The sequence below is a fragment of the Rhinatrema bivittatum genome, chromosome 1 (genome assembly GCF_901001135.1).
Source record: "Rhinatrema bivittatum chromosome 1, aRhiBiv1.1, whole genome shotgun sequence".
NCBI classification, from domain to species: Eukaryota; Metazoa; Chordata; class Amphibia; order Gymnophiona; family Rhinatrematidae; genus Rhinatrema; species Rhinatrema bivittatum.
The window spans coordinates 344,492,476-344,515,757 of record NC_042615.1 but is presented as its reverse complement, the minus strand read 5'-3'; the positions used below and the strand labels follow the sequence as shown (position 1 = coordinate 344,515,757).

Sequence of the window (23,282 nt, the reverse complement as noted above, 5' to 3'; positions counted from 1 at the left end):
GCATAACGATGGGCATGGGGAAAAATAATCTTCTTATGGGGGTAATTGACATGGGAAATTCTTATGGGGGTAGGTTGACATGGGAAATTCACTGCTTATCCCTGTGAATGAACAATGAGGAATGGATCTAAACTTTGGGGGCCTGCCAGGTACTTGTGACTTGGAATGGCCACTTTTGGAGACAGGAAGCTGGGCTAAATGAACATTTGGCACTTCTTATGTTTTAATACTCGAAGCAAAATTTGAGTGGATGTACATTTTACCTTTCTTTTCCCCTCCATAACATTATCTTGTAATATTCAACATTCATCATTCTTTCTTTGTTCATGTTCCTAAGAGCCTGATTTGTTGATGATTGTTGCTACCAGCAGCCAATAGAAGATGTAATTTATTGCTAAAAAAATAGGGGGGGAGGGGTGTTCAAATTCCAAGATATTTGTAAAGAATTCCTTCTCTCTACTTTCCCTAAGTCTTGGCTTTATACAACATTTTATTCTTTAAAATTATGTAGAATTCCTAAAAGATTTTTTTTCCCTTTAGGTTGAGCTTTTTTATTTATATGCTATTAATGTTTATGTGATCCTTTCCTGAGGACATGTTCTGCATCTAACATTAAGGCCACCGAAGCAATTGCTTCAATGAAAGAGGAACTATATATTTAGTTTACATCTGCATTCTGTGCTCTCTTTGAACCCTGGGAAGCTATTGCACTGTGTATGCTAGTGATCCTACTGGAAGGTTGGATAGGAAAAGAAAATTCTCCCATCACAGGAAATCCCAGTAGAAGGAGGGGTGGTGGAGGGGGGGGGGGGGGGAAGCTAATCAAGGCAAGGTATTTAATCAAACTAGCATGATATAATTAAAATGCCCCTATTTGCATGATAAATGTTTCCTTTCACTCAGAGGCAGGTGTCTTTTGACAGATCATGAATACTTTCTCATGTATCATCGGATAATTTGCTTTAAACACCTCTGCTAAGAAAATTCTGGATTTGACCTGCCTTGGTTTTTTTTTACAGGCTGCTCAAAGAATATAAGAGAAAGTGTAAGCAGCCCGTTAAGATTCTTATTTTGGATGAGGGGGGGAGTGTAAATCCTCTTGTCTTGAGAAAACAAAGAGAACCGCTGACTTATAATAATTAAAGGAAATTGATCAGACTACGGTGGTGGTCGCGTATTGCTGAACAACCGCAGGGGTGAGGTTTCTGTTGCTGGTTCAGGGATATTGCAGATTGGCTCCGTCTCATATTTTGATCCGATTTAGTGTCCGTCCCCCCCTTTTCGCCCTCTCATTGTCTAAGCTGTGATGTTACACAGCCTACTACTACTTTAAGAGAGCTGGTCCCTGGAGTATAGGGGGGTTTTCTCTTGCTCTCTCTTGCCTCTGCTCCGACCTTATTAAACGCCAGCGATTCATACCTGAGCTTCCCAGCCGTGAGCTCTCCGCTGATATAACTGCGAAGCGGAGCCGGTTTGGCCATTCCTGGGTGCTAGAGTCATGGGAGAAAGTGCAGCGAGCGCACATATCCTGGGAACAGATGCAGCGCTGGATGCCTAAGGAGCGCAGAGCGGCTGCAGCCTGTCCGCGCGGCTCACTGTCTGCCTCCCCTCCCCCCGCGGTGGGGGTCTGTGCACTGCAGGACCCCTACGCCAGGTGAGCGCTGGAAAGCAACGCTGGTTTGGCTTTGGCTTTCTGCTGCTGCTGCTGCCTTGTTATCGTGCATTTCTTTTATTGCATGAGCTCGTTTTCAATGTAGACTCGGCTTTCCTTTGGGTGTGCAGACCTGTTGACTCGAGAGATTATTAGTCTGCCCAACCTGTCACTCGCGTTCAGGATCTTAACATGAAGTAAAGTGATGCTTTCTGTCCCCAGTTTGGAAAGTCTGCGCTTCCGTCCTAGGGAGGGGGCAAGAGCGTTGTCAGGGATGTTGGTGGGGCGATGCAGTTGGACGTTTTCATTTGACTCCCGCATAAATGCTGCTTTTGTAGGACGCAGAACTTTCCCCTTGAAATGCCTCTGCTAGCCTGAAAGCACTTGGAATCTGAGTTTTAGCTTTTGAACTGTTTCCTTCTTTGATTCATGCTGTTAACTGCCTTTCATCCCAGTCAACCGTCTCAAGGTACTGACGTTTGTATAAATGTTTAATAGCTCTAGGTTTTCTTTAAAAAATTGCAGAATAGCATACACTAGCAGCTATATTCATTTTATCATATGGAAGTTGAACATATATTTATGTATAAGCATAGTTTTATATTTAAGGTTCTTGAAAAAATACTGGAAGTATGGTCAAAGGTTTGTAAAATGAGCTTCAGCAGTAAAAAGTGTAAAGTCATGCATTTGGAGTACATTAGGCACACATCAGGTAGGACAAGAACTAGAAACTGTCAAACAAGGAAAAAGATCTAGGAGTAATCATATCGGATGACTCAAAGTAGCCAGTCAATGCAATAAAGCTATGGGGAAAGCTGACAGCTTGCTTGGCTGCAGAAAACGAGGTAGCAGCAGAAAAAAGGAGGTAATATTGCCTTTGTATAGATTACTGGTGAATCCCCACCCTGAATACTGGGGGCCAAACCTTCATCGGGGCATTGAAAGCAATTCAGAAGGGGCTTGTAAAATGATACCAGGCCTGCAACACAAAGAGAGGCTTAAGACTCTTAGAATGTACTTGCTGATGAAAGGAAAGGACAGGGGAATGTGACAGAAACATTCAAATATTTGACAAGCTTTAATACAATACGGGAAGGAAGGTGAAGTTTTCAATAAAAATAAAAAAAAGTTCAGGGGAAAATGGCTCATGATCTGAGGTTGCAGGAGGAAGATTAAGTGGAAACATTCCTTCACTAAGAAGTTGGTAGATGCCTGGAATATTCCCTTGGCAAAGATAGCGGCAACCAAAGCTGGGACAGAGCTTGAACATGAGTGGGGCAGACTCAGAACCCAGTGCTATGGACAGGTTGGGGGTGCGACAATAGTAAATGTCATCCAGGTTGAAAAAATGATGGAGGGGGGCTTGATTATTTGTTCAGTCATATAAAATTATAGAACGCCAAAGAGGGGAGAAGACAAGCCAGTGGGCAGGATGTGTGGAGGAGCAGTCTAGTGGTTAGAGCAGTGAACTGAGAACCAGGGAAGCCAGCGTTCAAATCCCGCTTCTCCCTCTGACATTTCTTGTGAACGTGGGCAAATCACTTCACCCTCCATTGTCTCAGGTAAAACGTAGGAGGCCTATTTGCTAAAGGTTGACTCCCATTCTGTGTCGATGGGGAAAAATGCTTAGTGTGACGAGGACATCACGGCACAAACCCAAAGAGTGTCAGGAAGGGCTTTAGCTAAGCCCAGTGGGAAAGAGAAACCCTCAGTGCAAAGTGGGGGAGAAAGGAACTACACATCCCAGCAGGCTTTGAATGTGGGACCTAAGAGGGAGTTCTGAGGGTGGAACCTTGGAGAGATGGGCGGGCCAGGGCTCCTCCCACCTAAGCACAGGTTGGGGCCATAAGAGGCTGGAAGGTGTGGTTTCTTTCCTTAGGACAACCCCAAAGATCCTGGAGAGGAGCAAACATAGAAGCTGAGCCAAGAAGCCTTCTGGAAGCAGAGTTACCGGGCGGTAAGCCCCTGAAAAATTGTTGCTGAAGGGAAATAACTGAAGCTCTGCTCAGAGATGTTTGCCAAACAGTTGGGGGAGGGGGGAAACAGGACATTGCAAACTTGTCTAAAGAGAGATAAAAGAGACTTTGCAATCTAGGTGCTTGGCTAAAAGAGTTTGGATATGCTGCTGTATGGGAGGTAAGATGGCATAGCCCAGTGAAGCAGATACACTAGAGAGGTATTTATTTTTCTCTTTACCTGGATGTGGGTTTGGTCAAAAGATTAAAGAACCATGAGAGACATTTGCTCTGCAAAACAATGAACTGACTCTGTGATAATATATTTTGAGAAAAGTAACAGTGAGGGAGAGTTGACACCACTTCAAAGACTGTGAAGCAGTCCAGAGAGCCTCGCTGAATTGGACTGAGACTTGAGCAGCATAGCATAGTTATTGGATATTGTGGTTAAAAGATTAATATAATGTCTTCAACAGCCTAGGAATAACTTAATGAGTAACAGATTGAGCTGTGAGGATTTTTCCCCAAGTTTACCAGAACTTTGAGCCCAAAGTCCTGCAGTGAGTAATAGGAGGCAAAAGCTTCATCTTGTATTCTGACAGAAATGAATTACCTGGAGGCTGAGGGCAACATATTAGTGAATAGGGCCCTTAGATAGTTCCCTGCCCCAGAAGGCTTACAAGCTACTGCACCTGGTTTGCAACTCACCCTGAGTTTGGATTTGGAAAGGCAATTAATTAAATATAAAATTAAAAACCAGGACAACTGTATCAGGCAGAAACCTGCATGGAGCAGCCATGGTTAGAATCTTAACGTCAATGATCACAGGATGGCTGGGAGGTTTGGACAAAAGCCTCACTAGTTTCAATGGTTTGTGGAGTATTATAAAACATGGAAGGGAATCAGGGTGTTGGATAGGGATGAGCATTCATTTCTAACAAATGCCAAAAATGCAATGAATAAGGTCATTTTCAGTTTGTTCTAAAGGAAACAAACTGAAAATACTCAATGTTCAGGTATTTTTGTAGAAGGCCTCTGGCTGGGCCTTCCTGGGGGAAAAAATAATTTTGCCAGTCCCCCCTCCCCAAGCTGGACCCAGTGCTGAAGACTGCCAAAGGGGCCAGAGACCTCCCCCCTTGTTTAAAAGTATTGGGGCCTCCCCTGGCCCTCACCCACTTTCCAGATCCTGGGTCCAAAAGAGCAAGAGCGATGAGCAGTCACTTGCACCCAGGTCCTGGTACTCTTACAAAAGGCGCCATCAGCCTGGCGGATGGCGCAAAACTGACGTCACTTTGGCACTGGTGCAGCCAGCTTCATTGTGATGTACAGCTGTAAATTTCTATGACCATACATGAAAATGGCACCAGATTTATGTCACTTCAGTGTCATCCTCCAGGTGGCCGGTGCCATATTTAAAACACTGGGACCTAGGCACGAGCAACAAGGCAGTGCTCCTGCCCTTTTGGAACCATGATCTGGGGAGAGGATAAGTGGGGCCCTAGTGTGGGGAAAACCTGGCCCCAGCACTTTTAAATGGGGGGAGGGGAGGGACCTAACCCTGGTACCAGTTTCAGCTCGGTGCAGTTTTTTGGCTCAGAAAACCCCATCCAGGGCAGCCAGAGGCCTGTTGTTTTTTGTTTTTGTTTTTTTTAAATCATTTTATTTGTATTTTTACATTTTAATTTTTTTTTTTTTTTGCTTAGCAAACAAACCGAACTGAAAAAAAAAAAATCATTAAACAAACTGAAAAAAATACTCCAGAATGAAAATACAAACTGAACTGAAAATTTATGGTGTTGCACATCCTTTGTGTTGGATTAAATATGGGTCAAGTAAGAACCAAAGAAGAACAGTGAGGCCTGGAATAACCCACCAGCAGATGAAGTGGATGCCAATGCTGTAATGATATTTAAATATGCATGAAACAGATATAGAGGGCAATGGTAGAAACAGGGTAGAGATATCAGGTGAAAGACAAGGGAGAAGCTAATTTTAATTTAGCTATTTGAATTTATATGGTTATATACCCAGATTAGAGGGGCCAATCTACTATCATTTACTATGTTACTGTATTATACATTTTTTTATTCTATTGGGAAAATGTTTAAATAGCCTTTGGTGAATGTACCTTATACTTGCAGGCCTGTAAGCACATTTTTTTTTTAAAGAGCAACACCGCAAAGATTCCAATGGAAAATTGTGGGCTAGCTGGCACCACTGGTGCATTAATATCCTGGGACTTTGCTCCGACTCTACAGCAGGTACAATATATAGACTGAACCTTAAATCATACTCGGGGATTTTATGAAATCCTCATATATTGTGGACTATCTCTACCCCATCCTCAGCCCCGCTCCTTTATAGCAGAGCTAAAAGTACCTATGCTGTTAAATAAATTTGTGTTTTTACCTGCAGAGGGGGAAGGCAATTTTCAACTCTTGATTTTACCTGGGTTAATATTTAGTTACCGAGGTAAAATGTATTTATTTATTTATTTGCAATTATTTGTATCCCGCGTCCTCCAAGGTTCAGGATGAGAACAAGATCACATACATAAAAGCAACGTCATTATACAATACAGACAATAACAATAAAAGACTCTTAAGAATATTACATTTCTCATGGCTTCAATTGAATGCTAAGCTGGAACTTGAGGAACACCAAGAGAAGAGGGTGGTGGAAGCCTAAGAGTTTTGGCGAAAAAAGGGCTGAGCAAAGAAGATTAGCTGTCTATGGGTGCTGGAGAGAAAGTGGTTGTGAATAAATGTGTCTTTAGGGCTATCTTGAATTCCCTTTTTTTTTTTTTTTTTTTTTTTAATTCTGTCAGAATGCACAAGTGTTGTGGGAGAGAATTCCAAAGTGTTGGTCCAGGAAAGGAGAAAGCTCTTTCGTGAGTGGATGGCAGTCTGGCTGCACCTAGAGAAGGAATTTCTAATGCAGCTTGAGAGGCTGAGCAGAAAGTTCTGTAGGTACATAGAATCTGAGAGCACTACTGTTCCATGGGGAAGTAATGTGGTATAATAGTTTATAAACTGAGTTTTATATTGTATGCCATACTCAACTGGGAGCCGATGTAGGGCTTGCAGTACTAGGTAATGTATTTGTGCTTCTATGTGGTGGTGAGTAACCTAGTGGCAGAGTTTTGAATTAGATGTAAAAGTTTCATGGAGGTATAAGAGAGACCGCTATTTTATTTAAACCCTTGCAGTAGTCTAGCGATGTGAGTATTAGAAACTGCAGAACAGTTCTAAAGTTTTGAAGGTTTAAGCGAAGTTTTAAATGATGTAAGAGGAGTAGTTTGTAGAAGGATTATTGTTTTTATATGGACATGCATGGATAGAGTAGAGTCTAATCGAACACCTAGAGGGTGGAATTAGCGATGGGGATGGACTAAGTGTCAAATTGTAAGGACAAGGGAATGTGATAAGGAGTGGTGTGGCCTAAAATCATGATTTTGGTTTTACCAAGGCTGAGTGAAAGCATGTTATGGGTGAGCCAGGCTCTGATAGCAGAGAGAGACAGAGAAATGAACTGAGAGGTGGATGATCAAGAAGATGTAATGGGGGGGGGGGGGGGGGGGGAATGAATGTCATCTGCTTAAATATGGTAGCATAGACCCAAAGAGGAGCCAAATAGATATTAAATAATGTGGCAGAAAAAGCTGAGTCCTGTGAGAAACCTAATGTGACATTAGCTAATCTAATCTGTTGTGTTCTGTCAGTGAGATACAATCTAAACCAAGAAAGAATAGATCCCAAGATACCTATACTAGAAAGACGACTAACAATTTTGTCATGATTTAAGGTATTGAAAGCAGATGCTAATATCCAGAAGAATCATTTAAGCAGGAAGACCCAGAATCGAAGTCTCTGTGGTTGACGGCAGTGCTGGAAAGCAGGAGGATTTCTATATTATGGAATTTCCTGAAGCCAAATTGATACTCTTCCAGCACTGAATGTTTGTCAAGGAACTGCATGAGTTGTTTAAGAACAGACGATTCAATTATTTTAGAAAGGAAGGGCAGAGAAGAGATAGGATGGAAGTTGTGAAAATTAGTGGGGTCTGCTTCAGTTTCTTTAGGATTGGGTGACTAGAAGCTGCTTTTAGTGCAAGTGGAAGAGAGCCCAAAAAGAGAGAGAAATTAACAATTGGAGTTACCTGCAATATGTATTCATGGGAAATTACTTTCAAGAGACCAGTAAAACAAGGGTTCAGTGGGCAATTTGAGTTTAATGATACAGTTGTTTGTAATATTTCTGGTTATGAAGTACAATCAAACTCTGACCAAAGAGAGGCTTGAGAGTTTGCAGAATAGCCATCCAGAGTGGAGAGTGGAGGGAAAATAGGAAGAGATTGGAGATTTTTTGTTGGAAATGGTTTGTGAATGATTCGCATAACCCTATATCGAGCTGTGTGGCTGGAAATTTAATTATGGATAAAGGGTTTGAAAGAAGGCTGTTAATCATAGAAAATAATTCTTTTGGTTTATTGATTGATTGATGTTTCAGTCTGGTTTGTGTTATTATTGTGTTTTGCTTTGTTTATTGAGGATCTGTAAAGGTCTAGAATTATGTGATAATGCTGCAAGTCTTCTATGAAGGTAGACTTCTGCCATTTAACCTCGGCTTGAAGTAAAGTTCTCTTAATTTCAGCTAACCGCTTGTGAGAACCAGGGAGTGTTCCTATGACATTTAATAGTTCTGGGAAGAAGGGGGTGGGGGCTAACAGATCAAGAGCTAGGCTAAGGTGAGAGTTCCAGGTGTCTACCATATTGTCGATAATGTCTTCGAGAAAAACTGATATGGTTGGAGCTAACTTGTCAATGAGCATTTGAACTTCAAAATGTGGCCTTCTAAAGATCCTATGATCTTTAGTTGTAGATTGAGCAACAGTTGATGATTGGATAGTGTTGGATATTAGGTAGTGGTCAGACCATATTATCCTTCCCATTTATCTTTCATACTATATTTCTTTAATTATGTAAACTCATAAATTAGAAAACTGTCTCCAATAGTAATTAAGAATAGATGCTGTATCTAAAGGACAAACGTAAATAAAGTTATTGAAAATTTAGCTACATGCACAGAAGTTTGCACAGTAGCTAATTGTCAAACATTTCAGTATAAATGTGTAGAAATGAAGGACAATAATGGGGAGGGTAATTTCCGGCTGCATTTCTGTGGATAAACAGTGCATACCTGCAGTAATGTGGTGTTTTTTAAAATTGCCCCTGTGAATTGCAGGTAAGTTTATGCATTGGGAATATTTCCTGTATGCGTATGCATTTTTTACTTGAACTGAACAGAGGCATTTCTGGGGATGAAGCTGGGGAGGAGTTTGGGCTTATATGCATACATTTGAATTTTCCAAACGTGCGTGTGTAAATTTCCCTGAAAAATGTGCACATTTTATTGGTTTCCCCTTGTTATTTGTAAACCGGTACGATAAGACCTGTCTTGAGCATCGGTATATTAAAAGAACCTAAATAAATAAACATACAAATTAGAAGATGTAATTGTGTAGTGGTGGTTTTGGTGAGGTAATTTTGAAAGCAAATGTATATGCGCAAGTGAACTTTGAAAACTGGTGCAACGTATATGTGTATTTTGCAAGCTTTCTTAACGTGGGCTGTTTTAGGTGTAAACCTTTCTTTTGGACCATGTGAAGGTTCTGCTGCCTGCGCTGACCGTGTACATGCCAAATACGGGCTGGAGTTCCCCTCGTACGGGGCAGGATAGGCTTTTCTTTGCTTGGCTGAAACACAGGGCCTAACTTGGGACAGGCCCCAGTAGTTCTTTCTCCTGAGCCTTCTGACGCAGTTTGTGACAGTAAAGGTTTGTGGTTCCCTTTTAATTGCTGAACCTGGTTCAGAGACTTGCTCTGGCAGCCTCTGATCTTCTTAACAATGACAAGTTCACAGCAACAGTCTAAAGGCTGAGCCTTGCTCTGGGACTTTCCCTTGCAGCTTCTGGCCTGGTTTGGAAAAAAGGAAAAAAACAAAAAAACCACAGTTGTAGCTCAACAGTTGTGCCATGGCCCTTCCTTTCCTGAAGCTCTTGGCTCTGTGGCTGCCTCAAGCAATTATAATTAACATCCACAGAGAAACGGATCAAAGATAAAAAACAAAGCCAGACAGGATTCCCCCTCCACCCAGCCCCACCTGCTGGTCCCCTGACTGACCACTCCCAACCAGGCTTTGATTGCTCCCCAGCTGAATTCACAATTACCAGTTCCCAAAAAAACCTGTTTATAACATACACATGAGAAAAGAAAAAAAAAATCCTCAATATTCCCATGTGGCTTGCTGTTCCCTAGCCTGAACAATTTATAGCAGAAAACAATTCCCAAAAAATACCTAGCGCCAAATTGTCAATCACGACCACTTTGCTTTACTTCCCTTTGCCACTGTGCTTCTCACTCTGCTTCCACCGGTTCCTTGCTCATCTCAGATTCAGAGTCTGCATCCCTGGGGGTGGCTGGCTGTGGTTCAGATGGGGGGGGGGGGGGGAGAATCCCAATCCCTCCTCTTCCTCCTTCCTTTCTTCCTGATCTTGGCTTCCCCGATGTAACTCTCACTCGTTGCATGTATGAGATCGGAGCCTCACAGGATATCCCAGTCCAGCTTACTGATGGCGGTTATAGTCCTAGACTTCAAGTTTACTTGCTCTGGGGCCTTTGGCTTTAGCAAATGGCTCCGCTCTAGTCTGGAGCACGAGTCCTCGGGTTACCTTGATACAGGGGTGAGATGTCCACACCTGGGAACTTTTGAGATTGCTGTTGATGAGCAGAGGGTGGGAGGAGGGGGGAAGGAATGAATAATTGTGGATCAGCTTTAGCTCCTCCACCGACCCACCACCCAACTAATCCACACTTTTCTTTTCTTCCCAACCATCACCTGTCCCGCCTCCCAAGATGATCCGGCATCCTTCCCCTTCATTTTTCCCGTGGATGTTTTTTTTTTCCCCTCTTGTGTATTTTTAATTTAAAGCCACTCTTACCTGAGGAAGAGCATCATGGCAAGAAGAGTAAATCTTACAGTGCAGCATGGTGGAGTTATTTTTTTGTGGGTTTCCTTTTTTGGTTCGCACGTGCAAATTTTGAACCTGAGGCAGCTGGCCTTTGATTGGGGAAGCACGTGGGAATACCTGCACAACTCCCCCCTTCTTTTCTTCCATCCCTCCCGGCTGCTTCGCCTCAACATTTTCCTTGCCCTCCCTCCCACCCATTTCTCGGTTTCTGTATGCTTCGGTTCACTTGCTTCTTCATTTCGTTGCAGTTGGCTGGTATAACCCGAGCCCGGAATAACTTTGGATTGTTGGGAATATTATTGGAAAGAAAGGGGGATGGGATTTTAAAACCCTAGATTTGGCAGGGTGGCGGCCTCGCCGGTGGGTTGCCAACTGTCCGGATTTTCTCCATACTCTACAGAATTTAAAGACTGCATTTGGAAGCCAGACTGAAAGGGCTGAAATGACCAGAGATTGTCCAGATTTTAACCCTCCAGTCCAGCGCAGCAGTTAGATTGGCATCTGCATCTCTTAAATTAAGCTTGAAAGCACTATGGTTTTATTCCAAAGCTGAGGTTGGCACTATACTATCACCGGGAAGTTAACTGCAAAGACCCTCTGTCCCTGCTTCACCAAACTGCACAGACAGGCTCATTAGCAAGAGGCACATGTGTTCTATACCTCAAGGCTCCGTTTTCTTTGTCCGCCAGTGGATGCTCTCTCGCTCACGGGAAAATAATGAGGCCCAGCTGTGCTGCTGAAACCTACCCTCTCACCCGCAGCACAACTAAAGGCCCAGCGGGACCCTCTGTTTGCTGAAATAAAGGCCCAGAGTGTGCCAAAACCTGTGTGTGGGTGCATGTAGGAGGGAGAAAGCCAATGAGTGTGATAGAGCTTCTGTGTGGGAGGGAGAGAGAGCCAGTGAGTGTGACAGAATCTTGTGGGGGAGGGAAAGAGAGCCAGTGAGTGTGACAGATGTTAAAGATCAGCTCCCCAGAGGGGAAGAGTTAGTAATCTGTTATGAATCTGGATGCTGGATACTCCCATTGAAGGAGAAGTTAACAAGCTATAAGTGATCACCCTGCCAGAGGGCGAAGTAGCACTCTGATACGGATCTTGCTAAGGAGTAGCAATCTGTTAGTGCTCTGCTCTTCCAGAGGGAAGGAGTAGCAATTGTTATGCTTGTTCCTGTAGAAAGATGAACCAGAAGCCTGTATGATTCCCACGGGGAGATAGCTATCTGTTATAGATTAGCTTCTGCAGAGAGAGGAGTGATGGTCTGATGTGGGTTGGCTCCCACAGAGTGGTAGATGATGATACCGCTCTTAGTAGTGTAGGAATAACACTTAGTAGAAATAGTGACTCCCTGGGCCGATGGCAGTTGACAGTGCCCTCAAGTGGAGATCCTGAGAGGGACCACCGGCTAGGCTGGAGTGTTGAGACAAACACAGATAGTTCTTTATTAGACTAGAAGTAGAACCACCAGAGATGGCAGTAGTGAGTTGATATGCCCGGCAGGGTTGAAGTCCCTCTGATACTGGAACAACGATCTCTGAGTTGCTGAGCTGTAAGGAGAGACTTATAGGTAGTGAGTAGACAGGGTATGCTAGGCATAACCAGTGATAGATGATACACTCACAATTGTAGATCTCTGTAGTGTCTTCTATATGCAACAGAGAGTTCAGTATTCAGGAACAGGAACCGCAGGTGAGCACTGGTTCTTGTAAGCAGTCTGAAATAAAACTCACAATAACTGTGTATGGTATGGCTTCTGGAATAGAAGAGAGGCTAGGAGAGATTTAGGAACGTAGGCCCTCATGGAACGAGTACCGGTTCCTATCTGTTAATCTGTAATAATAATCCATAAGATATAGGTATGCAATATCTTCTGAGGAAGACGAGAGTATGATAAAGTTATTAGGAACATAGGAATCGGTACTCGCTCCACGAGGGCCTATCTGCAATGGTAACTCACGATCTCCGTACCTGCAATAACGTCTTAGACTGAAGGGAGTCTTAGAGATTAGGAACATGGGCCCTCGTGGAGCGAGTACCGGTTCCTGTCTGTAAAAGGATTCACTGTGTTCACGTCTGCAATCGCCTCCAGGCAATAGGAGTCTTCTGAGTCTTCAGGAACGTAGGCCCTCGAGGAGCGAGTACCGGATCCCGTCCAACAATCTGAAATCAAGAATAGAGAGAGCGGAGCCCCCGAGGAGCAGGTACTCCTGGTAAGTTTGAAAAGGCCGAGCAGTGGAGAAGAATTCCCCTTGCTAACTCGGAACGTAGTTGCAAGTAGCCTGGACTGCCAAAGCAAGTCCCATTGGAGTTCCTTGCTAACTCACTAGTAGTTAGCAAACAAAGACCTTTTAAATTGAAAATGGATGACATCATTACGGGGGGACGTCCCCGAGGTTCGCGCCCTTGCTGGTACAAAGTCTGGAGCGCGTGCACCCTTACATCATCAGGAACATGGTGGATCCATAGCGTTAAGCCAGCCCGGGGATTCCGGGACCAAGAGGTGGGGAGAAGCCACGGCTGCATCTGTCCATCTGAGCTGAAGGGAGTCACCACAAAGGTAGAGAGGGTGGAGCAAGGGAGAGAATAGGCACAAACACAACAACAGAATCTTGGGGGGGGGGGGAGAGAGCCAGTGAGTGTGACAGAATCTTGTGTGGGAGGGAGAGAGAGCCAGTGAGTGTGACAGAATCTTGTGGGGGAGGGGGAGATCGAGCCAGTGAGTGTGACATGTTTTGTGTGTGGGAGAGAGGAATGGAGAGAACCTGTTTGTGGGAGAAAGAGCCAGTGAATAAGTGTGTGAGAGAGGGAGTGTGCATGAGAGAACATGTATGAGAGACAGAATGAATAATGTGTGTGTAATGAGGGAGAGGATAAAGTGTGCATCCTCCCTCTCCCCCACTAATCCATGACAGTTTCAGGGTGATTGGAAATCATATGGGGGAGGGGGGTATTTTTCACCCCATTTTATAATTATTGGACTTTATTTGGTGTGTCTGCTGTTTTGAAACATTTTATTGGGTTTGGTAAAATTTTGAAACATTTTAATATGAATTAATTATTGGATGTGATTCTACTTGTCAACTGTTTTGAAACAGTTATTCTTTTATTAGTATGGCTTTGTTGTTATGATTTATATTTCTTGGTTTTATTGTTTGTATTAAGAAGCCAAATGATCAACATTGTTTGAAGGGCCACTTTCAATGTTGAAATTGCACACACTGCATCCAAATAATGGAGGATTCAGGACAGACACCACCTAAGAAATCTTACATGAATTAAGTTGCAACATTATATTAATTGTACATCAGCATGGGTAGTATGTGCTTTAATATGCCCGTGTGACTTAATCTATGTGGGTCGAACTAAGTGACCCATCAGAGTGAAATTAAATGAACATCAAAGTTGTTTATCTGCCAGTAAAATACGTGCACTGATAGTGTAATATTGTTTGGAGAAGAAACATACTTTCAGACCTATGTTGATTAATAATTGATCGAGTTTTATCCCTGTAAATAATTCTTAGCTGACTAGACATACCAGAATTTAATGTTGAAAATTGGGTTTTTGAATTGATACAATGTGTCTGTGTCCATTATTGAGCCAGCCTGGGTTGATGGATGCAATCAGAGATCATGGAGGGGAGTGAGGGGACGACCTCCCTCTCCATATAGTGGAGAGCAGACTGTCCCCATCAGATTAACTTCACCAGCTGCAGGACCTACTTTGTAGAAGCCACACAAAAGATGGAGGGGATGGGCCTTTAAACAACAGGTAGACCCCCCTCCACCATTTATGTAATCCCCCCTTCATGGGGTTACATTGGCAAAAAAGGATGACGTGGTCCACACAGTGTACCAGCCTATAGCTTGTTTATTGACCTTTATTTCTACATATCCAAGTGAAGTGGACTAATACATAGGCGTGTACATGGGGAAAAATGATTTTTTTATTTCTTATTTCATTTTTTTGCCATGTTTTCACTTTTTTCATTTCCACATTTTAGCTTATACTAAATTGATTTAGCATGCAAAAACTGAAACAAAAATGTTTTTTCTGTAGTTCAGATTAGAAATAATAAAGCAAATGTCTCTTTTCTGTTATATTAAATGACATGTCCTTACAAACATAACAATTACACTACTTTATTCAGTTAAATGTCTAATACATTTTTAAAGTACAAATTGGGCATCTGAGTAGAATTAGATGGCTTAAGCACCTAAAAATGGACAGTATAAGAGAGATGGCATTGCTGTATGAAACACTGAGCTAACTTTTAATAAGCTAGATGTCTAAATTGGCTATAGATGACCACACCAAGTCTAACTAGGCATCTGTTTTACTAATCAGCTGGAATTTTCAGTCTGTCACTCTCTCTTTTTTCTTTCTTTTGTTGATTTTTAATCAACATCCATAACTGATGTACACTCTTAATTTTTGCAGTTGCTCCTTTCTGTTTTTCCTTAACCATTTGTTCATTTTATCATCCTCTCACTTTTGAAAGTTAAGTGGATTGGGGGGGGGGGGAGGGGGCGGAGCTTCTTACTACTTTGTTTTAAACATTGCTATCAATGGACTGAGAAGAGTAAACCAGCCTCCATGTTCTTCTGTTTTTGTATTGTTATATTTCAATAAAAATTTTTAATTAAATGCTACCATAACAGATTTTCTTAATGTCCTCTCTCTCGTTATCAAGTTAAATTTCATCATGTTATGATCATTATTGCCAAATGGCCCCAACACCATTACCTCTCTCACCACATCATATATTCCATGAAGGATTAAGTCTAAAATAGCTCCCCCTTTTGTTGGATCTTGTACCAGCTGCTCCATGAAGTAGCCATTTATTTCATCTAGAAACTTTACCTCCTTAGTATGCCTTGATGTGAAATTTACCTAGACAATACTGGGGTAATTGAAGTTGCCCATTATTACTGTGATTTTTTTTTTTTTTTTTTTTTTTTTAGCTTCCCTACTTTCTATTAGTTTTTCATAGTCCATCTATTCATTCTGGCCAGGTAGAAAATAGTACATTACTAGTGCTATTCCATTCTGCTTCTCACATGAAATTTCTATCCATAAAGATTCTATAGTGCGTTTGGTTTCCTGCAGAACGTTTATCCTGTTTGCCCTTTTTAACACCACCTTCCACCAATTTGATCCATCCTATCATTTCAATATAATTTGTGCCCTGGTATCATAGTGTCCCATTGGTTATTCTCCTTCCACAAAGTCTCTGAGATGCCAATTATATCTACCTCGTCATTCAGTGCTATACATTCTAACTCTCTCATCTTATTTTTTAGATTAGCATTTGTTACAGACATTTCAAAGTATGTATTTTGTTTTGTATTAACAACCTGCTTATCAGTTGACAGGGGTTATTTGGAATCTCTCTCCTCTGGGTGATCTATACTTAAAGGCATTTGGGCTACTTTTAGTATTTACTGCACCCTCTCTATCAGGATGCCCTAACATCCCTCTTTGGTTAGTATCCTTGAAAGATGCATCATTCTAAACCATGTCCTTCTGAGTGACTGTTGGGCTGAGAGCAGGAAAGAAGGCTTAGGTCGACCATTGTAGTGGGTGATTCAATCATAAGGAAAATAGCTAGGCATGAGTCTCACTTAAAATAACTTGCCTACCTGGTGGAAAGGTAGTGAATCTCACATGCCATTGAGATAAGATTTTAGAGAGTGCTGGGGAGGAGCTGGCTTTCAAGGTACACATGGGTGCCAATGTCATAAAAGGTGCAGGAGGGAAGTTCTAGAGGCTAAATTTAGGATCTCTTAGGTAGAAAATTAAAATCCAGACCTTCAAGGGTCACATTCTCAGAAATGTATCACAGACAGGACCCCAGGGACAGGCTGAGCTCCAGAGTCTCAATGTGTGGATGAGAAAATGGTGCAGGAAGAGGGTTTTTAATTAGGAACTGGGAAACATTCCGATGGGATGGGCTTCACCTGAACCTGTGTGGAATTAGGTTGCTGGCAATAATACTTTTAAAAAGAAAATAGCATTAACAAGCATTCGGGGGATCTAGATAATATAATGTATTTGAATTTTCCAAAAGCTTTTTATAAAGTCCCTCAGAGGCTTTTAGTGACAATAAAGTTGCCGTGGGATAAGGGGAAAAGTCATTTCATGGATCATTAATTATCTGAAAGGTAGAAAATGAAGGGCCAAAACAAATGGTTAGTTTTCACAGTCAAGAAAATTAAAAGGTGATATCCTATGAAGTCAGTGAAGTTTACTATATTCCTAACTAATCTAGAAATGAGAATAAACAGGTAGCAAAATTTCCAGATGATGAAACATTTATTCCAGATAATCAAAAGTAAAGCTGATGGTAAAGAGCTGAAAAGAGATCTCACAAACCTCAGTGAGTGGGCAAAGTTCAATATAAATTAAATGCAAAGCAATACACATGAGAAAAACCAATCCAAAGCACTGGTCACTAGAGATGTGAATCGTGTCCTCGATCGTTTTAACGATCGATTTCGGCTGGGAGGGGGAGGGAATCGTATCGTTGCCGTTTGGGTGTTTAAACTATCGTGAAAATCGTTAAAATCGTGAGCTGACACCCTAAAACCCACCCCCGACCCTTTAAATTAAATCCCCCACCCTCCCGAACCCCCCCAAAATGCCTTAAATTACCTGGGGGTCCAGCGGGGGTCCGGAACGGCCTTCTGAAATCGAATCGTGTTGTCTTCAGCCGGCGCCATTTTGCGCCGCCATTTTGCAAAATGGCGGCGCAAAATGGCGCCGGCCATAGACCAACACGATTCGACTGCAGGAGGTCATTCCGGACCCCCGCTGGACTTTTGGCAAGTCTTGTGGGGGTCAGGAGGCCCCCCCAAGCTGGCCAAAAGTCCCTGGGGGTCCAGCGGGGGTCCGGGAGCGATCTCCTGCCGTGAATCATTTTTCCGTATGGAAAAATGATTCGCAGCAGGAGATCGCGGCAGGAGATCGAATCGTGTTGGTCTATGGCCGGCGCCATTTTGCAAAATGGCGGCGCAAAATGGTGCCAGCTGAAGACAACACGATTCGATTTCAGGAGGCCGTTCCGGACCCCCGCTGGACCCCCAGGTAATTTAAGGCATTTTGGGGGGGTTCGGGAGGGTGGGGGATTTAATTTAAAGGGTCGGGTGGGTTTTAGGGTGTTTTAGAGTGCCGGTTTTCCCGCCCTCCCCCTTCCCCTCCCCCCTCCCCCCTTCCCCCGATTTATGATTTTTTAACGATAAATCGGGGGAATTGTTGTTGTATCGTGGCCCTAACGATTTTTGACGATTTAAAATATATCGGACGATATTTTAAATCATCAAAAAATGATTCACATCCCTACTGGTCACCTCATCTCAAAATAGCTATAACAGAAATTGAGAAGGTGCAGAGAAAAGCGACTAAAATGATAAAAGGGATGGAAAGAATCCCCTATGAGGAAAGACTAATCAGATTAGGGCTTTTCAGACTGGAGAAGAGATGGCTGAGAGGAGATATGGTAAAGGTCTATAAAATCATGGGTGGTATGGAACAGGTAAATAAGGAACAGTTACTTACCCTTTCCAGTAATACTAGGACTAGGGGATACTCCATGAAGCTAATGGGTAGCACTTTTAAAATTGGAGGAAGTCTTTTTTTCACTCAGTGTACAATTAAACTGTGGAATTTTAAAAAGGGTTTAGACACTTTCCTGGAGAAGTCAATAAACCACTCAGTCTTGTAGGCTTGGGGAAGCCACTACTTATTAGGGATGTGAATCGTGTGCCCGATCGTTTTAACTATCGGGTTCGTCTGGCGGAAGAAAAAATCAGATCGGCATGATTTTCTTAGTAAAAAAATTGTTTTTCTGAATAGTGTGCACTAACGGAAGGTTAGTGCGCACTATCAAAATTTGTTACTTAATGGTTTAAAAGTAACATTTGAGGAAATGTTCGTTAGCTAGAGGTATCATTCTGCGTCTCCATTGGCTTCCACCACCTTTTCTGAAGAGATCTGTCCTTCAGAGACAAGGGAGTGGGACTGCTTGGCCCTTCACCTCCCCCTTTCCCTTCCCTTCCCCTTCTCTCTCCCATATACCAGCAGTGGTATTTCACGTGCCAGTGCCTGGTAACAAAAATAATAAACAAACAAGTTCTAGTCACATGACTGATCATCACATTACTTTTTTTCTCAAGCTACCAACCGTTTCCATTTCCCAACCTCCATATAGTAAACCATCACCTCAGTGGGAACCTTGGTAACATCAATAAATAAGAGGGCAGCCAATAGGAATACATATTCATTCCTAACTGACCTTAACTGACCTGAAAAGTGTCAAATTGTATCATTTTCTGTTAGTGCGCACTAACTTCCTGTTAGCGCGCACTAACTCCAGTTAGTGTGCACTAAGATGATTAACAATTTTTTACGATAAATCGGGGGAATTTCTATTGTTTCGCACTCTTTGACTATTTTAAAAATATCTGATGATGATTTAAATCGTCAAAACGATTCACATCCCTACTACTTATCCCAGTTATGAGCAAGAAGGACTGGACCTGTTGCTTGGGATCCTACCAGACACTTGTGACCTGGATTGGCTACTGATGGAGACAAGAGTGCTGGGCTTAATGGGTCTGATCCAGCAATGCATTTCTTTTATTCTTATGATAATGAACCATAGTTTATTCAGTACTACCCAGGAAAGAGAGATCTTTTACAGTTGCAGTCAAAATAGCTAAGAGAATATTAGGAATTATTGAGAGAGAATTTACAAACCAATCAGAAAATATTATGCTATCATATGCATTCATGGGGAATCCACATCTTGCATACTGTATATTCCTCTGGTCATCATACCATCTCAAAAAGAATGAGAAAAAGTGCAAAGAAAGATTTGGGTTATGGAACAAAATGCATCTGAGGAGAGACTTGAAATGCTGAAACTTTGCAGCTTATAAAAGAAATAAATGAGAGGAGGTATGCTAGAAGAATAAAAATATTGAAAGGTGAGAACAGGGAACTATTATTAACTGTCTCATAATTCAAGAGCTATAGGGCATCTGATGAAATCAGGTGGCAGATGTAAAGCTTACCTGTGGAATTTGCCATAGGGCATTGTTGATGAAAACATTCTAATTGAGCTCAAAAAGTGATTAGATCTAAGTTTTGGAAGATGGGTTATTTTTTTTCATTTATTGATTTTCAGAAATACAATAATTAAAGAAAAACTTGAATCAGAAACAAGTAGATAGCTCATAACTAATTATCACTTATGAAACAGACAAAAAGAGAAAAATTAAAAATATATGATCACTGGTGTATAGACCACAATAGAGAGGGTGAATTTCTAGAAATGAATATAAAGTAACATTTCCCAGCAAATATTACTTTGGAATCCAAGCAACCTAAACTTATGGATTAGCTGTTTTATCTTGAAGAAATCTTTCCAGCTGTTCAGGACCATAGAAAATAAATTGAACATCAGCTAGCTTAATATGACATTTGCTGGGGAATCTCAAGAGGAAGCTAACTCCCAGTGCCAACACTCTCGATTTTTTTTTCTGAAGAAATAATTTGCACCTAAGCTAGATTGCTTTGATCACATCAAGAAAAATAGCCACTTTTCCCCCCAGAAAGTTTTCTCCTTAAGTCTGAAAAACAATTGTAAAGTCCAATCTCTCTCATACTCAGTTGCATGTGTAACCAATAATGTTGCACTAGAGAGATCCCCCTTCTTGAGACTCATGTAACGAAGTTAGAAAATCCCTACCCTCAGCTGGTACATCTGACCCAGTTGAGGGATTAGCAACAAAAGCCTTGAACCCCTCATTGTCAACTATTGCAGGGAAGCCTTTAATAACTCAAGATAGAATTTCTTTACCATATCATTAGAAGAAATTGAACCAGATATTAGGAAATGTTTAAAAATCTCAATTTTAAAATTCCTAGAATGGTTTTCCCTGTTTTCAGTTTCATGATGAAGAATCTCACTGTCTCTAATCAACACCAATGAAGAGTTCTCTAATGTGGAAACTTACCCTTCCAAAATCCCCAATCTTTCATTGATGCTTCAGAAACAATTGTGAATAATTGCTAACTTGTAATTGCAGCTGTTCAAAGGAGGTCATAGCTTTTATCAATCCTATACATAAGCAATCCCTCCAAATCTGTAACAGCGGTCCATAAACCTTCTCCTGTTACATTGGAGAACATTACTGGGCTAGAAGTAAATGATACCACATGAGCTCCAAGAACACTCACCAAAAGGATAGTCTCAGAGACCAGGTTAATCTCACCAACAGAGCTGGACCTAGCTTGAGAAGTAAGACCTTTATCCATCATGTAGAAATATAGAAACGATGGCAGAAAAAGACCAAATGGCCCATCCAGTCTGCCCAGCAAGCTCCCACACTTATTTTCACTGACCACCTAGTTCAGGGCCCTAGTTGGTAAATGTTTGATTCAAATGTCCTGCCACCCCCTGCCATTGATGCAGAGAGTAAAGTTGGAGTTGAATCCAAGGTAAATCATAGGGCTTAATGGTTAAGGGAAGTAACCGTCGCTTCAAGCAGTTACCCCGATGCTTATTTACCCAGACTGTACAGATCAATGCTATGTTGGATGTTTTCTGAATATAAATCCTCTTTTCTACATTTCCCCCTGCCGTTGAAGCAGAGAGCAATGCTATATATGCATTCAAAGTGAAGTATCGGGCTTAATTGGATTAGGGTAGTAACCGCCTCAGAAAGCAAGCTACCCCATGCTTATTTGTTTACCCAGTCTGTGTAGTTCAGTTCTTGTTGGTTGTTGCCTGAATGCAAATCCTCTCTTCCACATTTCCCCTTGCCTTTGAAGCAGAGAGCAATGTTAGAGTTGCATTAACCGTGTGAAGACTTATTGAGTAAGGGTAGTAATCACCAGGTAGTAAATGTTAAAGTGGCTTAAGACGGATCACAATAAACCTTGTGATCCAAGTTAAGCCAGGAAAAGTTAAATTACACCTCATGAGCTGTAGTTTGCTGATCCTGTTGGGGAAAGTTGACTAACATGCCTGACAGTACTCTTTGCCCCCTCCATCATCCCCACTGCAAGACACCGGTAGACAGGAAGCCCTGAGATTAGACCCTCTCATCACCAAACTGCCCCCCCCCCCCCCCCCCCCCAAAGAAAGGATGTCAATTTTCCCCTCCCCCCTGAACAAACCCTACTCCTCATCCAGCTTCCCAAAAAAAAGGGGCCTGTCCTCGAAACTTCCCACATCCTACCTTACCCGAGGAAGGTCAGTGGGACGGGGTAATGTCAAATTACTCCTGACCTACAAGCCCCGAAATTCAGAATGGCGCCAACTTATCCAAGGCTTCTCTTTTTCTCTTTAGATTTTGATTTCCATAAACACAGAGTACAATTACCTGTATTAAAAAAAAAAAATGTGCCCCATTCTGTGAAATTTAGGAGTTTAAACATTTATGTGAAAGAGTAAACCTCTGGGGGTTAAAACCTCAAGTAGCAAACAGAATGAACACTAAATAAACTATCATGGGCAGTACAGCAATTTCACATTTACCAGAGCAAATTTTTGACCTACAATTAAGCAAATAGCACAGACTTTGGAAATGAAAGCCCCCTGGTTCAGGGCTCCCCAAACCTACACTGGTAACCACAGAGAACTGGTCAGATTTTCAGGACAGCCACAATGAATATGCATGAGGTATATTTACACACATTGAATCCCCAATATATGCAAAGTTATCTCATGTTTGTTTATTGTGGTGTGGGATCACCAGGGCAAGTTTGGGAAATCGTGCCCTAGTCTACAATTATTAGGCCTTATTAAAATGATTTTACACAGAAGGAATGTGTAATGGGATTGAATGAGATGTGGCGGTACCAGGTTATAATCTATTTAGGAAAGACAAAGTTGGCAGTAAAAGCACTTTATATTAAAAATAATATCAAAGCAATGGAACTGCATAGTATCTGGGGAAAGGAGGAGGTGTTCTGAGCTGACTTGGATAAGAGAGATGGCACTTCTATCTACACTGGTGTGGTTTACTCCCACTTGGGCAGAAGAACTGAATAAATGACTGATTGAAACTGAGGAAAAAATACAAAAGATGTTGGTGAAGGAGAATGATAGTTGGTGGGAGATTTTTAACCTATTGGATGTCGATTGGAGTATCTTGCTGGCACACTTGATTAGAAATAGAGAGATCTGGGACTCCAGATACTCTTCTCAGACAAATAGTAATGCAGCCTTCAAGGGAAGAAGCTATGCTAGACTTAGTACTTGTGAATAGAGACAGTGTCTCTGTCTGGGTATCTGCCCACCTGCCCACCAGTAGTGATCAGTCTGGTTTGCGATAAGACGGAGAGAAGCCACACAATGTTCAAAGCCCTGAATTTCAAAAATACTAACTTTGGCTCTGGCAGGGTCGGAGCAGATAGGTGAAGTGGAAGACAATGGACTAAACTAAAAGGAGCTGGAGTAAAAGCAACAAATGTTTATGTCCAGAAAGTAAATAAAAACATCAAAAAAAGGAAATCAGTTTACCAAGAAAATGGCCGAAAAAACAAGGGCAAAAAAAATACAAAGGATCTCAAAAACAAGAACACAGGGAAGAAATATCTGGTAAAACTGAAAGAGGCGGGAAAAGAATGGCAAAAACACGT

General features: G+C 41.9%; 1 protein-coding gene across 3 annotated transcripts in view; it reads left to right on the top strand.

Annotated features, from left to right (window-relative positions):
• The window catches only part of ARHGAP24 (Rho GTPase activating protein 24), a 958,590-nt gene that overhangs the window by 656,373 nt on the left and 278,935 nt on the right, over positions 1–23,282 (top strand). The window contains exon 1 of one of the 3 annotated variants that reach the window (XM_029599315.1): positions 1,533–1,654. The exons of 1 other annotated variant lie outside the window; for it this stretch is intronic. The gene's annotated coding sequence lies outside the window, so the exon portion shown is untranslated. Of the gene's footprint in view, positions 1–1,532; positions 1,655–3,509; positions 3,609–23,282 lie in introns of those variants that run through there. One more of the 3 variants, XM_029599287.1, reaches the window with a different exon arrangement.